At 43.7% G+C, this 13992-nt stretch overlaps 1 protein-coding gene and 1 pseudogene across 3 annotated transcripts in view; one reads left to right on the top strand and one right to left on the bottom strand.

Annotated features, from left to right (window-relative positions):
* Positions 1-13992, top strand: part of SGCZ (sarcoglycan zeta) — a 1731118-nt gene that overhangs the window by 517128 nt on the left and 1199998 nt on the right. The window lies entirely within an intron of this gene.
* Positions 3326-3444, bottom strand: LOC141096847 (5S ribosomal RNA; annotated as a pseudogene).

The raw sequence follows: 13992 nt of genomic DNA, 5'->3' as shown, positions 1-13992 counted from the left end.
CCGTGTTCAGTTTTGCCTGCAGCAGCAGGTATTTTCCAGGGGCACCACGGGGAGGAACGGACTCACCCCCATACACTGCTTAGTCTTCTTCTGCTTATAATTTACATAATATCTTTTGCTCTGATTTTTAGTCTTATGCTTAATGTTCTTCTGCTTTTTGTTCTGCAGCTTCTTGTTCTTCTGCTTCTTGGTCTTCTGTCTCTTGTTCTTCTGTATCTTGGTGGTTGTCTTCTTGTTCTTTGTCCTCTTGGTCATCTTCTTCAGGATCTACTTCTTGATCTTCGGGGTGGTCTTCAGGGTCGTCGTCTTCGGGGTCGCCGTCTTCTTCAGGGTGGTCTTCAGGGTCGTCGTCAGGGAGATCCAGAGTGATTACCAAAAACCATTTCAAAAAGCTTGAACTTGGAAATGTAGCAGAAGGTACAAGAAGGATGAGGAACTGCTGAGAACCAGCTGACGATACTGGAACCTGGCTGGGTAGCCAAAGGTACAAGAGTCATCAGAACTCCCAAGGACCAGCTGATGGTACTGGACCCAAGTTACTAAGCAGGAGGTACCTGTGCCAGAAAGCACTACCAAGGACCAGCAGACGTTGGTGGAACTCGGATACCGAGAAGGAGGCACCTATGCCAAAGGCTCTGCCTGGAACCAGCTGATGTTACTGGAACCCAGGGGGACATATTCAGGATTGATTTCCAAAGAACCAGCTAATGGTACTGTAACTCAAATAGGCAGCAGAAGGTACATATGAAAATAAAAGTTGCAAGGCCGCGAGCCGGTCAGAGTTACCGAAACCCACAGTCCTACAGGGGGAGCTTGTCCTATTGGCACTACGGAACCAGCCTTCATTGCCAGATCCTGCAGCCCACATAGGAAGCACCTAAACTGCAGGCACCATAGTGTCGGCTAACCTGACCGCAACACGACAGGACAACGTATTGGAGGCAAAGTGACGTTGACACTACCCGGAAACAGCTGGTGTGCTGGAACCAGGCTGGGCAGGAGGGGGTACCCATGCCAAAGACACTTCTGAGCAGCAACTGGTGGTGTTGGAGCCCAGGGTAAATACTAGAAACAGAGTGGAGGCAGAGGCGTAAATGGAGCAAGTTTAAAATCTGTAGTAGTGTGAATGTGGACAGAGCAGGTGAAATTGCCGGACACACAGCAGGGGATCACCTGACGTTACTGAACCCCAATAACACTGGAGCATGTGTTGACTGTGCAGACGTCACTTCTGAGTAGCAACTGGCAGTGTTGGAGCCCAGGGATTACAGAAGAAACAGAGTGTAGCCAGAGGCCTAATTGGAGCAAGTTTAATATCTGTAGTAGTGTGAATGTGGACAGAGCAGGCGAAATTGCCGGACACACAGCAGGGGATCAGTTGACGTTACTGAACCCCAATAACACAGGAGCAAGTGTTGACTGTGCTGATGGCACTTCTGAGCAGCAACTGGCGGTGTTGGAGCTCAGGGATTACAGGAGAAACAGAGTGTAGCCAGAGGCCTAATTGGAGCAAGTTTAATATCTGTAGTAGTGTAAATGTGGACAGAGGAGGCGAAATTGCTAGACACACAGCAGGGGATCAGCTGACGTTAATGAACGCCAATAACACAGGAGCAAGTGTTGACTGTGCAGACGGCACTTCTGAGCAGCAACAGGCGGTGTTGGAGCCCAGGGATTACAGGAGAAACAGGTGGTAGAAACATGAACACAACAGGAGACCTGGATACTGTTGCCAACAATTATTTAATCTGGAAGAAGACTGGCAAATTCCTGCGAGATCCAGGCCTTGTTCATTTTCAGAAAAGTAAGCCGGTCAATGTTTTTGGAGTATAGTCGCATGCGACGGTCTGTTAGTACACCACCTGCAGCACTAAAGAGGTGTTCTGATAATACACTAGCAGCAGGGCAAGCCAGCACCTCCAATGCATACTGGCTAAGCTCTTAGAATCATAGAATCGTAGAGTTGGAAGGGACCTCCTGGGCCATCTGGTCCAACCCCCTGCTCAAAGCAGGATTCGCTAAATCATCCCAGTTAGATGTCTGTCCAGCCTCTGTTTGAAGACTTCCATTGAAGGAGAACTCACCACTTCTCGTGGCAGCCTGTTCCACTCATTGATCACTCTAACTGTCAAAAAGTTTTTTCTAATATCTAATCTGTGTCTCCTCCCATTCAGCTTCATCCCATTGCTTCTAGTCTTTCCTTGTGCAAATGAGAATAAAGTTGATCCTTCTACAATGTGACAGCCCTTTAGATATTTGTAGACAGCTATTAAGTCTCCTCTCAGTCTTCTCTTTTGCAAACTAAACATTCCCAAATCCTGCAACCTTTCCTCATAAGACAGGGTTTGCAGACCGGTCACCATTCTGGTCGCTCTTTTCTGAACTTGCTCCAGTTTGTTGATGTCTTTTTTAAAATGTGGTGCCCAAAATTGGACACAATATTCCAGATGAGGTCTGACCAAAGAGGAGTAGAGGGAAATAATTACTTCACGTGATCTAGACTGTATGCTTCTGTTAATACATCCTAGAATTGCATTTGCCTTTTTTGCTGCTGCATCACACTGTTGACTCATATTCAGTCTGTGATCTATTAGTATACCCAAGTCTTTTTCACATGTGCTGTCACTTAGCCCTATTCCTCCCATTCTATATATGCTTTTTTCATTTTTATTGCCCAGATGTAGTACTTTGCATTTCTCCCTGTTAAAAACCATTCTGTTAGTTGCTGCCCACTTCTCCAGTTTATTTAAATCTTTTTGAATCCTCTCTCTCTCTTCTCTAGTATTAGCTATCCCTCCTAGCTTTGTGTCATCAACAAATTTAATCAGTTTACCCTCAATTCCTTCATCTAAATCGTTGATAAAGATGTTGAACAATACAGGGCCCAGGACAGAGCCCTGTGGTACCCCACTTGAGACATTCTTCCAACTGGATGTGCAGCCATTTACGACCACTCTTTGGGTCCGATCACTAAGCCAGTTATGAATCCACCTAACAGTTGCCTTGTCCATTCCATACTTAGTCATTTTTTCAATAAGGATTGTATGAGAGACTTTGTCAAATGCTTTGCTGAAGTCAAGATATACTATATCTACAGCATTTCCTTGATCCACCCAATCAGTAATACCATCATAGAAGGAAATTAAATTAGTCTGACATGACTTATTAGTTACAAACCCATGCTGACTCTGTTTAATCACTTCATTCTTATCCAGGTATTGACATACATGTTGTTTAATAATTTGTTCAAAGATCTTTCCTGGTATAGAAGTCAGACTCACCGGCCTATAGTTGCATGGGTCCACCTTCTTCCCCTAAAAAATGTTGTCAACAGGACCAGGGATTCCCATCCAGTCTCCCATGCTGGTACTGGCCCGGCCTCAAGCTGCTTAGCGGCTGCGATCTGACGAGGGCATGCATATTCAGCTTAGAATGGCCGTTGACATTGGCCATGTATCCAGCTTAGAGACCCAAAACTTGAAGGGGGAAGAGCTGTGTGGGAGAACACTGAGAGGGCAAGACTAGTAGTCTGCAACCATCTGACGGAAACGTTGCCTCCTGCTGACTGGAGCCATCTGTGATGGTGTAGACATTTGTGGCGGGGACACAAAACTTTGACACATTTGGGCCATACTGGTCTTGCCTTGTGCTGAGGGGCTGCTTATGCTCCCTCTTTGTGCAGAGCTTCCTCCACTGCCTCGACGCACTGAACTGCTTTGTAAAGCACTAGCAGCACTGCTCTCGGGTGGAATGGAGAACATGATGGAATGCACCAGTGTGTCTTGGTACTCCCGCATTTTACGCTCCCGGTTCAACGGTGTTATGAGTTTTTGTAAGTTGTCCCGGTAGCGAGGATTTAGGAGGGTGTACACCCAATAATCAGCCATGTTGAGAATGTGGGCGATGAGGCGGTTGTTTCTCAGGCACTGCAGCATGAAATCAACCATGTGCTGCAGACTGCCAACTGGCCAAGAAATGCTGTCCCCTGCTTGAGGCATCAACTCTGCCTGCTCTGCATCACCCCAACCTCGCTCTACATACTGACTACTAGAGCATTGTGTACCTGCCTCCTCTGGAGAGATGTCTTCCTCCTCCATTGACTCCTCCTCATCCTCCTCACAAAGTGTCCCCTGCCTAGGCCTTTGTGAGGAACCACGTTGCGCAGACTGTCCAGAAGCAGATGGCATTTGTGACTCGTCATACGCCACCTCTTCCACAACCTCATCCCTTAGTGCTTGCAGTGTTTTTTCAAGCAGGCAGATAAGGGGGATAGTCATGCTGACTAGTGCATCATCTGCACTCGCCATCTGCGTGGAATCATCGAAGGCACACAAAATGTGGCAGATATCCTTCATAGAGGCCTACTCAGTGGTGGTGAAGTGTGAACGGCGCGCAGTGCGACTTGTTTGCGCCTGAAGCAGCTGGTACTCCATTACTGCTGCCTGCTGCTCACACAACCTCTCCAACATATGTAAGGTTGAATTCCACCTGGTGGATAGGTCACATATGATGCGATGTTCCAGAAGGCGGAATCGGCGCTGCAGAGCTGCAATACGCGATCTTGCCATGCTGGAACGCCGCAAGTGAGCGCACTCTATGTGGACCTTGTGCAGCAGTGCATCAACATCCGGATAGTCCCTCAAAAAACTCTGCACGACCAAGTTGAGCACATGTGCAAGGCATGGGAATAGAGTGAGGTTGCCTAGGCCCAGAGCTGCCACCAGATTTCGGCCATTGTCACACACTACCATGCCTGGCTGGAGATTCGCTGGCACAAACCACACGTCGCTCTCCTGCTTGATGGCATTCCAGAGCTCCTGCGCTGTGTGGCTTCAATTCCCCAAAGAAATTAATTTCAATACGGCCTGTTGATATTTGGCCATGGCTGTGCTCGTATCGGTTGTAACAGGTAAGCGTTCACGGGTCCATGTGGAGATAGACTGTGATGGCTTCTGCAGCGCTGATTCAGAAGAACTGGAGTATGAGGAGGAGTTAATGTGTACAGACTGGATTCCTGCAATCCTTGGAGTTGGCAGAACACGTACAGCGCCACTATCAAGATCTATACCCGGCTCCACAACATTTACCCAATGGGCAGTGAGGGAAAGATATCGTCCCTGTCCATGGTTACTGGTCCATGCATCGGTGGTCAGGTGGACCTTGCTACTGACGGCGTTTAGTAGCGCATGTTTAATTTTTCCCTCCACATGCTTTTGTAGGGCAGGGATGGCTTGCCTGCTGAAATAAAAGCGGCTGGACACGTTGTATTGTGGGACTGCCAATGCAATTAAGTTATGGAAGGTGTCAGTCTACACCAGCCTGAATGAGAGCATTTCAAGGGACAGTAGTTTTGCAATGCCAGCATTCAGAGCCTGTGCTCGGGGGTGGTTTGCCGAGTATGGGCAACTTTTCTCCCATGCCTGTGCTACCGATGGCTGTAGACTGGCCTGGAAGTGTGAGGATGACAGGGAACGTGGTGCTGTGGGTGGGGTGACACTGTGTCTCTGTACAACAGTGCTAGAGGTTCTTCCATGGCGATCCTGTGAGGAAGCCGAACCAGCTGTGTATGAGCTGGAGGAAGAGGCTGCAACAAGAGCTGAAGAGGTGGTAGGTGGTGCTGTAGGTTGGCCTAGGTCTTCAGTGTGGTTTTGTAACTCCACCACGTGCTTGGTCCGCACATGTTTCCCCATATTTGTGGTATTGAGGTTGCTGACACTTTTCCCTCTTTTCACTTTCTGATTGCACAGCTTGCATTTGACACAGCAAATGTCATCTGCAACTGTGTCAACAAAGAACCAGGCACTGCAAGTCTTGGGAGCGCCCATTTTGGGTTTTGGAAGAGGCATGCTCCTAATGGGTGCCGAAGTGGAGGCTACAGGCAACCGAGTCTGCCCCCTCCCTCTCCCTCCTTTTTTTGGCCGTTCGGGGAATCTCTTCCTCAGAGCTGCTCCTACCACCTTCCTGTACCTCATTCCATGATGGGTCAAGGACCTCATCATCTACACTACCCTCTTCAAATGACTGCTTCTCCTGGGTAGTCTCGACAGCACAGTGCGCACCAGAAAGTGGCACCTGAGTCTCATCATCAGATGCGTACTGAGGTGTGCTGACCATAGGCACTGGCCCACCTGCCTCTTCAGATTCAGAGAGACAAAGCTGTTGCGCATCACTGCATACTACCTCTTCTTCAAATTCTCAAAGGCTGCTTGGCTGGCCCCCTCTTTCCAAGCCAACAGATTCAGAGAACAGAAGTAGAGATGTCTCCTGTCGAGGGCTCTCTGACTGCCTGGGCAATTTGGCAGGTGGTGAAGAGACATATGGGTGCTCTTCAGTGCTCTGGACCTGAGAGGATCTGGAACTAAATGAAGTCGATGTGTTAGCTGCCATCCATCCGACAACAGCTTCAATTTGTTAGTCCCGCAGCAGTGGGGTACGGTGAGCTCCTATAAAGCTGCGCATAAAGGACTGTTCCCTGGTAAACAGGGGTATGCTGAGTCACTGGTGCCCGCAGCAGGCACAGAATCCCCATGTCCTCTCCATGCAGAAACTCCACGCCCACGACCACTTGCCTTACTCCCTGGCTTCTTCATCTTGGTAGACTTGTAAAGATAGGCAGAAAAGTACTAAGGGCTTAGTGTGCTTATGCCTGAACATCTGCTATCAAGTATAAGAAACACTAATTTTATAAAGTTTGGACTAGACTTTAATATGAGCTAATGTGGCCTACACAGCTGTAAAGTGGAGTGTTTGGTGAACTGTATTAACTTTTTTTTCCACAAAAAGACACTGGATGTGCCCAAAGAAAACTGATAGTATCACAAACTTTTTGTAGCTATTACAATGCAGGAAGGTAACCTACTTTGCAATAGATGAGGCTCCAAAAAATAGGCTAGTACTAATCTGGCTAGGGCTGCAGGGCACAAGCCAGCAGAAAGGCTCCTCTATCTACTCCTATAGTGTTTGCAAATATTCTAGCTGGATACGGATGGAACCACACTAATAGGAGAAATCAGGAAAAATGAGCTGCACTAATGCAAAAAAGGACATTATATGAGGCAGTGACGCACGCTGAGCGGACTACAACCGGAGGTGGCTGCAGAACACACTACAGCGTGAGCTGCACTCACACACAGAGACCTCGCAGACAGCCGTGAACAGTGCTGCAAGGCAAAAGAAAGCTTCTCACAGAGCGGTTGCTAAAGTAGCCTGGGTAAAGCACAATAAAGCAAATCGCTAGCTCAAACTGTCTCCCAGAGTCAGAACTGCAGCGTCCTGTCCCTAAGTAAATTCACAGCAGAGTGAACCCAAAATGGCGGCGGCGGCTTTTATAGTGCATCATGACATCATTTCAGCAGCCAATCACAGCCATGCCATTAGTTAACATGCCTAACATGCATAACAGGATGTGCCCACACTTCTTAGGATTCCTCATTGGCTGTATAAAATCAAACTGGCTCATTGCATTATGGGAACTTCCGATTCCAGCATTCGATATTCTAAAAGTATCGGATCTCCGATACCACGAATATCGGCCGATACACGATATTGCAGTATTGGAATGCTCAACACTAGTCACCACCCATCTTGAAAAGTTTCCCCTCTCCTATATACTAAAGACCACAAACAGGAAGTTGATATCACCAACCATTCCCTTTTTGTTTAGGAGTATCCATATAAATGGCCCACCCTGCAGATATAAATTCTGCCTTATTCATTTGTATAAGAAACACTCAGATGCTTAAGTGCTTCTATGGACCCTATTAGGATTGCATGACCTGCTCACTAAGATTGTAGTTAAAACCTTATGCAAAAAAAGCCACAAAGGGTGACAGCATCAGGGCTAATAGAAAGATTAGATGAAAAGAAAGGTTCTCACCTTACTAGGTTGTGACTCGTAAAAACACTTAATATGTCTTAATTACTTCAGAGTAGATTCAGGCAGAGAGTCCGTCAAGAATTCATGCTTTTGGGCCAAAGGTTCTGAATGTCAGGAACTGAGAGCTAGTAAACCCCATAGTGACCTACCCAAATTTTTCAAATCTGACCAGTGTCACTTTATGTGGTAACACATCTTATTGATTTTGAAATTATTTCATGACACATTGTACTATGTTAAACATAAATTTATGTTGATATTTTTATAAACACCGAAAGTATCAGAAATTTATCAAACACATTTGCAGTTTTCAAACTTTGAATGATTGTCCCTTTAATCCAGACAGTCATACCAAAGAAAATAGTCATTAAGCAACATTTCTTTCATATCTGCTTTACATCAGCACTGGTTTTAAAATTTCCTTTTATATTAGTAGGATGCTAGAAGGTTTAAAACTGTAGCAGCAATTTTTAATATTTTTTTGGAAATTTTCAAAACTTCCTTTTTTTAGGGACCTATTCAGTTTTGAAGCGACTTTGACCAACCTATATGTCGTAAAATCCCTAGAACTGAGATCATTTTAGAAAACAACACCCTTCAAGGCATTCAAAACTGCTGTCAGGTAGTTTATTAACTGTTCGATTGTGTTTCAGGAATTAATATAAAGTGAAATAACAGGAAGCAAAAATGTTATTTTAACCACCTAACTTTTAACTTCTGACCAGGTCGCTATAGCCGGCAGACTCTTTAGGCTGTTATTTGGCCATGAATTGCCATACTAAACATCAGGACAACACAATCATGATTTTGGGGTGCTGGTGAGGTTAAAGAGGGGGCCCCCCTAATCCGTTAATCATATAAATGTTGTAGTCACTATCGACAACAGCATTTAAGGGATTAAAAGGCCATGGTTGGTGCCAACATCAATCAAGGCTGATATGGCAAGGTGTCAGCTAAAGTGGACAGTTTTCAGTGGCTGCATTTTCACCAGTTAGGGGATGCTATTGTTTGACATCGGAAGTCAGTAAAAAGAAGTATTGGTTATTGGTGTCACTAAGGGGTTAATTATTTGTCTTAATTACTTTACTGTCTAAATACTATTATGAATTTTGGTGAATTCCCGCTTCATCAGATAAAAATAGACCATGCACAACAGTTGCAATTTCACCAGTTTTAAATGGTGAAAATAGCATCAAAGAAACACATGAGTGAAAAATATAGTTGATTGATAGCTATAATGAGAAATAGTACAGGTAGCTGCCAATCGAAATCGATTTTACTAGCCTCCCGGCCCTCCCAGTAAAAAAAAAGTACCTGATATCTAAAAATATTTGTTATGGAATAAGAAACACATTTTTTAATGTATTTCAGTTGTACTTTGTGGTTAGTACAAAGTAAAAAAAGAAAAAAATGTGAAAAACAGATATATTTTATTTTACATTCTCACCGATATTGCCCGATATTGCAAAAAAGTAAAAGTAGAGAGTGAAAAATAAATGACATAAAAATGAGTTTTCACATACCATGACAAAAAATGCAAAAATTATTTGAGTATTAAAATGTGAAATAATTTTTTAGTTATTTAAACTACATTTATAAAATAATCTGAAAATATACCTGATTAGGAATGTGGGTAAATGTCCCAGTCTTGAACTGGGTAAAAAGCAAATATTCATCTGTTTACAATTCAAATAATTAGAAACATTACTCTGACTCCTGCAGAGTAATTAAGCATCATCCTCTCTAAAGCTGGCCATAGACCTTAGGCGGCTGTTAGGTCAAACAGTGAGCCAGCTGATCATTCAGCCGACAGCTATCTCTACCAACTTTCCCATACACAGGAGCGTTCGTTTGGTCTAGCTCTCCTGTATTCATGCTGAAAAAGCCACTAACTGATACGGTATCTGGCTGCTTAGCTGGAGAACAATGCCATCGATCAGCGCCCAAAATACTTTAGACTGTCTGCCATACCCTAAAATTTTGGCAACTGTACACAGTGCCATATAATATAATTGCAAAATATTAAGAGGGTCAAAATGTTGTCGGAAGTGCTTCTTTAAAGCAAGATAAGACAAGGCTGTAACTTTATATTGTAACTCTTGCATCCCATGACAAGGATTGATTTTTACCAGCTGGAAGAAAGAATTGAAGACTCTTACAAAGTGATAACAAGAAGAGATTTTGAAATCTACGGAATAATATAAATAGCATGTTCCAAAATTATTTTTTTAAATATTTAAAAATATTACCTGTTTTAATAACCAGGACATAAGAATGAATCAGTAGGTAATGTATACTTCCCAAAGTGAATGAGTTGGTGCTCAAGTACGGTTCCAATCATTGATTATAGATACAGTGGGGAAAAAAGTATTTAGTCAGTCAGCAATAGTGCAAGTTCCACCACTTAAAAAGATGAGAGGCGTCTGTAATTTACATCATAGGTAGACCTCAACTATGGGAGACAAACTGAGAAAAAAAAATCCAGAAAATCACATTGTCTGTTTTTTTTTCATTTTATTTGCATATTATGATGGAAAATAAGTATTTGGTCAGAAACAAGCAATCAAGATTTCTGGCTCTCACAGACCTGTAACTTCTTCTTTAAGAGTCTCCTCTTTCCTCCACTCATTACCTCTAGTAATGGCACCTGTTTAAACTTGTTATCAGTATAAAAAGACACCTGTGCACACCCTCAAACAGTCTGACTCCAAACTCCACTATGGTGAAGACCAAAGAGCTGTCAAAGGACACCAGAAACAAAATTGCAGCCCTGCACCAGGCTGGGAAGACTGAATCTGCAATAGCCAACCAGCTTGGAGTGAAGAAATCAACTGTGGGAGCAATAATTAGAAAATGGAAGACATACAAGACCACTGATAATCTCCCTCGATCTGGTGCTCCACGCAAAATCCCACCCCATGGGGTCAGAATGATCACAAGAACGGTGAGCAAAAATCCCAGAACCACGCGGGGGGACCTAGTGAATGAACTGCAGAGAGCTGGGACCAATGTAACAAGGCCTACCATAAGTAACACACTACGCCACCATGGACTCAGATCCTGCAGTGCCAGACGTGTCCCACTGCTTAAGCCTGTACATGTCCGGGCCCGTCTGAAGTTTGCTAGAGAGCATTTGGATGATCCAGAGGAGTTTTGGGAGAATGTCCTATGGTCTGATGAAACCAAACTGGAACTGTTTGGTAGAAACACAACTTGTCGTGTTTGGAGGAAAAAGAATACTGAGTTGCATCCATCAAACACCATACCTACTGTAAAGCATGGTGGTGGAAACATCATGCTTTGGGGCTGTTTCTCTTCAAAGGGGCCAGGACGACTGATCCGGGTACATGAAAGAATGAATGGGGCCATGTATCGTGAGATTTTGATTGCAAACCTCCTTCCATCAGCAAGGGCATTGAAGATGAAACGTGGCTGGGTCTTTCAACATGACAATGATCCAAAGCACACCGCCAGGGCAACGAAGGAGTGGCTTCGTAAGAAGCATTTCAAGGTCCTGGAGTGGCCTAGCCAGTCTCCAGATCTCAACCCTATAGAAAACCTTTGGAGGGAGTTGAAAGTCCGTGTTGCCAAGCGAAAAGCCAAAAACATCACTGCTCTAGAGGAGATCTGCATGGAGGAATGGGCCAACATACCAACAACAGTGTGTGGCAACCTTGTGAAGACTTACAGAAAACGTTTGACCTCTGTCATTGCCAACAAAGGATATATCACAAAGTATTGAGATGAAATTTTGTTTCTGACCAAATACTTATTTTCCACCATAATATGCAAATAAAATGAAAAAAAAAAAACAGACAATGTGATTTTCTGGATTTTTTTTTCTCAGTTTGTCTCCCATAGTTGAGGTCTACCTATGATGTAAATTACAGACGCCTCTCATCTTTTTAAGTGGTGGAACTTGCACTATTGCTGACTGACTAAATACTTTTTTTCCCCACTGTATAGGAAAAACATGGCACTCAGAGGTAAACAGTGAAATAACCCATTTATTCATGCAATCCAAAATTGTGCAGAACTATTAACATTTTCAAATAGGGAAGTATAGTCAGCTTACCAAACTGAAGATCCTCTGATGGGAGCTTAAGACTCTTAGCACGGAAAATGGCTGATCCAGAGCCGCTAAGTAGCTATCAGAAAAAAAGGAAAAAATCTAGCTTAGTATTATAGTCCTGGAAAGGTAAATTTAAAAAGACCTATATGTTTTGGCGATGTGCCTTACTCATAGTCTACATGTAGGTCTTTTCTATTTTTTGTGACCTCCTCCGTGTCCAACTTATTTTGATCACTATGGAAATTTTAAGTGATGGAATAAATGTTATGTTTTAAATTTACCTTTCTGACACTAAATAATCCAGACCTTCATTCTGATGAAAGTCCAGATGTATGAATAAATACCCCTTCATTTCACCCTGAGTTCCAAGTTGTTCATATGTGTGTGTGTGTATATATATATATATATATATGTATATATATATATATATATATGAACCAGGAAATAAGAACAGGATGGCAACAAAGCAGGGAGTACAGGTGGGTTTCCTCGTTGTGCCAGCTTCCAACTGAATCCATATTCTAATGGGTTGGGCAGATATTTAAGATGGAGTACTAGATGAGCTCAGAAGTTTGTTAGTGACACCAGTTTTATCTATTAAAGCATGTGATGAAACTAGGATGCTATTGGCTGGGCTACAATAAATGCTGAAAAATAATCAGCAAATTCTTCTGATTTGTGGCCTCTGAGAACATTGTCGGTGGTGTGGTATTCTTTAAGAATGTCAAGAGATCCTTGGTATTATTTCTGCAAACTTTGTAGTTATTTCAAAGTTTCAGTAAATTTACAAAAATAATGTAAAAATATAGAACCTCAAGAGGATGAATACAAATGTTGGGGATGTGCGATATTTCGTTGAGATGAAAATTGTAACTAATGAATCACATTAGATATTCATTAGACTTTCACCTTTAACAAGTTAGAACAAAAATCTTAACAAATGCTGATTTGCTAAGGAAATCATTCTAGGAAATCCTAATATCCACCGGAATATAAGCCAAACTTTTTTAGTGTAGTCTTCACTAGTGTTGAGCATTCCGATACCGCAAGTATCGGGTATCGGCCGATACTTGCTGTATCGGAATTCCGATACCGACTTCCGATATTTTTTCAATATCGGAATTCGGCATCGGAATCGGAAGTTCAAAGTTGATTGACGGCCTGACGTCATCATGATGCGCGGTGTGTGCGCATCATGATGCGCCGTCATTTCGGGCCTTCCGGGGGTCTCTGCCGGCCTGCCGGGGGGCTGTGCCGGCCTGCCGGGGGGCTGTGTGGACTGCCCGGGGTCTGTACCGGCCTGCCGGGGGGCTGTGTCGGCCTGCCGGTGGTCTGTGCACCCTGTGGGGGTCTGTACCGGCCTGCCGGGGGGCTGTGCCGGCCTGCCGGTGGTCTGTGCACCCTGTGGGTGTCTGTACCGGCCTGCCGGGGGGCTGTGCCGGCCTGCCGGGGGGCTGTGCTGATGTCCGGGGGTCTGTGCAAGCATCGTCCGATGGGACTACAAGTCCCATCGGGCGATGCCTGCTACCATGACAGTGATTGACACATTAGCCAATGATGGGATAGTAGTAGTCCCATCATCCGGCTAATGTGTTAAATGTTAAAAAAAAAAAAAAATACTACATACATACTACATGCATACTACATATATACTACATATATACTACATACATACTACATACATGCTACATACATACTACATGCATGCTACATACATACTACATGCTACATACATACTACATGCATGCTACATACATACTACATGCTACATACATACTACATATATACTACATACATACTACATATATACTACATACATACTACATACATGCTACATACATACTGCATGCTACATACATACTACATACATACTACATACATACTACATGCATGCTACATACATACTACATGCTACATACATACTACATACATACTACATACATGCTACATACTACATACATACTACATATATACTACATACATACTACATACATGCTACATACATACTGCATGCTACATACATACTACATACATACTACATACA

The sequence above is a fragment of the Dendrobates tinctorius genome, unplaced genomic scaffold, assembly GCF_039654945.1.
Source record: "Dendrobates tinctorius isolate UK_male_01 unplaced genomic scaffold, ASM3965494v1 ptg000079l, whole genome shotgun sequence".
In the NCBI taxonomy this organism is placed as follows: Eukaryota; Metazoa; Chordata; class Amphibia; order Anura; family Dendrobatidae; genus Dendrobates; species Dendrobates tinctorius.
This window is presented reverse-complemented; position numbering and strand designations above follow the sequence as displayed.